The following is a 5,000-nucleotide window of genomic DNA, read 5'->3' as shown; positions in this document are numbered from 1 at the left end:
ATATATATATATATATATATATATATATATATATATATATATATATATACATATACATATGTACATATATATATTCGATTTTTAGATGTGTTTGACTGTGTGGATTTATTTACCAATTCCTCTGTCTGTCTGTGTGCTGGCAAGTCTGATCTCGATGCGACGCGATTCATGATAATTCTTCCATTATTCCTTTTGTGTCAGCTGACCTTTCTGGCTTCTGATATCAAATGATTTTACGATTTCAATGTAAAACTTCGTTATTCGTTATTGCGTTGTGTTAGTGTTTGCCCGCCAGGGTTAATGTTGATAAGTTATGCGAGTTGTTATCAATATCATCACTTCATTGAAGTATTGATTAAGATAATCATTAAATTGATCAGCATTTTTGTTTCTAATTATTGTTTTGTTGCTACTATCGGTGTCATTAATATTATCGTTACTGTCACTAGCAGTAACAGAGTGGTAATAATGATAAGAGTAATAATGATTATATCAATAATAGTTAATCATATCAGTAATAATGATTATATCAATAATAATTAATCATATCAATAATGATTATATCAATAATAATTAATCATATCAATAATGATTATATCAATAATAATTATAATATAAGTTATTATAGTGTATATAATATAATCATCATAATAATTACTTGGTATTTTACATATATATCATTGTCATTAGCCTCATCAAATTTATCTCTTAATCATAACATGATTATTAATTATGAATTAATTACATTATTACTTTTTCCACAATGATGATAAAGAGAGTGATGATGATGATGATGAACTAATAACGGTGATGAAAGTGATAAAAGAAGCTAATGGTTATGATTACAATAATAACAAAGATATTAATGATATCACACACATTTGTAAGAATAATGATAATGTTAATGATGTTCAGGATAATGCTGATAATGTAGATAAAATGATAACAGTCATAATGATAATGTGCTTGTGACGATGATAGGAATGATAATGACAACAAAGATGATGATAATAATGATAACAATAATGGCAACAGTAGTGATAGTAGTAGTGATAATAATAATTATAATGACAACAACAATAATAAAAACAACAATAATAACAATAATGAAAACTATGATAATGATAACAATAATAGTAATAATAATAATGATAATGATAATGATAATAATAATGATAATAATAATAGTCATAATAATGATAATAATAATAATGATAATGATAATGATTGTATTAATGATAATAATAATAACAATAATAAAGATGATAATAATAATGATAATAATAATAGCAATAATGATAACAACAACAATGATAATATCAGTAACAACAATGATAATAATGATAATAGAAATAATGATGATGAAAATTATAATAATAGTAATGATAGTAACAACGGCAATGATAATAACAACAATACTGATAATGATAATGATAACAGAGTGATAATGATAACAGTAAGTGATAACAATGATAACAAACAATTGTGATGATAACGATGATGATGATAACAATAATAATGATAACAATAATAGTAATAACAAAAATAGTGATGATAAAGGGAATGACAACAGAATCAATAACAATGATGATAGTATTAATGATGATAATGATAATGATAATGATAATAAGAACAGTAATGATAATAACAATCATTAATATAATGATAACATTGGCAGTAACAACACTAATGACAATAATGAAACATGATGATTGTGCTGATAATGAATTAAATAATTGTGAGTATTATCATAATAGACAGTATCTTTATCTCGATGTTTCTAGCATCAATGAATTATTATAATTATCATTATTACTATCACTAGTATGGGCTTACTGTTACTATCGTTTCTGTTATCACTATCATTACATATTTTTTACCATCCTATCCACAGGTGAATCATGAAACATCAAAGTCTTTTGATACTGGTGCTTGTTATCGCCTCGACAGTCTTCGCTCACGTAAGTTTTACTATATATTAATTCCAAAGCTAATAATGGAAAATATCTACAAACAAAACAAATGAATATGGAAAAAAAATTAAAAATACATTTTAGGTTCTTATCCCTCCAGGATGACAAAATGGCGGGCTCCCAAAACTCGCGGGCTTTTATAACCAGATCTACGGAATCGAAACCTTACCTCACGCCACTGTCGCTCGCTCTGATAACAGTCTCTGCTACGCTTGCCTTTGGTGTGTTATACTTCTTTAATCGTCTTCATATCTTGTCCTAATTACCTTATCAACTTTGTCAATCTTTCTCATTTACCACGAGACCGACTCCTGTCATAACCTAATTTCTCTCGCGTAGACGCTCTCTCACCAATGCCATTGATATTCACCAAATCATCTAATCACACCTAAACCAGCGCTAATTAACCCGAAATGACCTTCGCAGCGGTGCTCTTAACGGTCTCACAGAGCACGGGGGAAGACATCATCGATTTCCGGCGCTCCGATGACCGGTTCCTGGACGCCGCGAGACACGTGTATTCGGCCATCTTTGGGAGCTATTGATTACCTGTGTCTTACACCTGTGTCCCGTGCTGACATGTGTATATTAGTGTATCTGTGCTTAAGACTGAATAAAAGGGATTCATTGCGGAGTATTTTTAATTTTGAAAATTCTTGAGGGCTGTAGGCCTATGTTCTTTAATTAATGTGTCAAATGAAGGGATAAGATAAAAATTGAGAGTACAGTGAGTTTATCAAAGTTAAACTGATGGGGATAAGGAAGCTCAATAGACAGTCGATGGTACTGAAATTAAATATATATATATATATATATATATATATATATATATATATATATATATATATATATATATATATATATATATGTGTGTGTGTGTGTGTGTGTGTGTGTGTGTGTGTGTGTGTGTGTGTGTGTGTGTGTGTGTGTGTGTGTGTGTGTGTGTGTGTGTGTGTGTGTATATATGTACATATATATATATTTTGTATTGTGTAACTGGAGAAGGAAGATGAATATCAAATGTCAATAGTATCACTACTTAAAGGATTTTATGATAAGCAAAGCAGATTATATGAACGGCTAAATACAGCTACCAATAGATTGATTAGTCGATTAAATAAACACCAACACTAGATAACAACAAAAAATATACAAATCATCAAATAAAAAATTATATCAAACAAACAAAGACAAAGACACCGACATAACAAAACAAAAACAAAAAATGATAACACAGTGCGAATGTTTGATAAAATGCCGATCCAGGAAAGTCGTTCAGAGCAAAGGTTCTCGTGTGAAATTCATCCTTATGGGCATTTTAGGGAAACGTTCGGACTTCCCTTGCACTAAAGGAAATGGGTGAGTTAAAGACAAACATCCTCTAAGTCATAATTTTTTTTTTACAACATGCTATAACTGTAGTATTGTAATTTCCGTTTTCTTAAATATTGTCTACAAAATAATTATCATGGATGTTGTAGTTCATAATTCAATCGAAAGTTTCAGTTGTTAATGTTATTATCATTGTTTTATCATTACTTTTATTGCTAACATTATCACTGTTATCAGCTTTATTAATAGCATGATCACTATCGTTGTTTTAATCATCACTGGTCATTTTATCATCACTAATACTAATAGCATTATCTTTTTATATAAAAAAGTTAGATTCCAGTCAGAAAAATTCTGTTCCCATATCAATCATAATGTTTTTTTTTCTGTAAAAGGAAAAAATCTTAAAGCTGTATATGGATTTTATTACCTATAACAAAACTTCTTAACCTTAAAGACATTTTTTTTCTATTTAATTTGTCTTTACTATTTTCGAAGGATATCTAATTATGTTGTTTTCTTTACATTTTATGACAAGCGAGAAGTGAGACTGTTATAACATCATGATTTAACAAACATATGCGTTCCAACACTAGTACCATCATCAGTGATCTATCATAAACATGTACACATCAAGGATAAATAAAGAGAACATTTGTGGCCCAAAATCTTTTCATTACGTTTAAGATGAATAGAAACACCAAGAGATTAGTTAAAGAAAAAACCTTTTGTGGGAACCCTTGCAGAAGCCTTTGTGATGGGGGCTTCTGTATGCAATTGGGTATAAGAGATAGATAGATAGATAGATAGATAGATAGAGAGAGAGAGAGAGACACATAGAAAGAGAGAGAGAGAAAGAGAGAGAGAGAGAGAGAGAGAGAGAGAGAGAGAGAGAGAGAGAGAGAGAGAGAGAGAGAGAGAGAGAGAGAGAGAGAGAGAGAGAGAGAGAGGAGGGGTTGTATATATGTATGTGCAAAATACTAGGGGATAGGAAGGGAAAAATAAGAAGAGGGAAGAGAGAAGGAAAAATAGGAGAGAAAAGGGTAAAGAAAAGAAGGACGAGGATGCGAAGGATGAAGAAGGAAATGAGGAAGAAGAAGGCTACGAAAGATAATATTTGACCTTGCAAGTACACATTAGTATAATACACTTTTTTGTTGCTACCTAGTCTATGTATGTAAGTATAGCGTATGCCCATTAGTGAATAAATAAATATCAGACACATTTCGAGCTTCCTCTATAAAGTTGTCTATTTGTATGTAAGTTTTTAATTTCTATGTCTAGTTCCATATATGAGATATACTCATATTTTCTTCAATTATATCTTTATCGTTTCCTCGTTCTATTAACATACTTTTGCGCAATTATCATCACACTTATTTTCAATTCTGGAGTCAGTATCATATCTACAATGTCTACTCTTTTCGAATGTTCATATTACTCTTGTAATTCACAACTGAACAAAGAGCTCATGTTAGTTCACGCACTTCTGTTTTACGTCCATTGGCCTAATAATTTAAATAATGATGCCTATTCTTCGTAGAAAAGATATCAAGGGAAATTTAGATTTCCACAATGCAAGGTATGCCATTAATGTGCTAATATATCTTAAATAATCATATAATGCAGTAAAGACGTAGCATTGAAAAGTGGATCACATATCACGCACTGTATATTCAATAATTCAACAAAAGT

This window comes from Penaeus vannamei, chromosome 9 (genome assembly GCF_042767895.1).
Source record: "Penaeus vannamei isolate JL-2024 chromosome 9, ASM4276789v1, whole genome shotgun sequence".
NCBI lineage: Eukaryota > Metazoa > Arthropoda > Malacostraca > Decapoda > Penaeidae > Penaeus > Penaeus vannamei.
Note: the sequence above shows the minus strand (reverse complement) of the source record.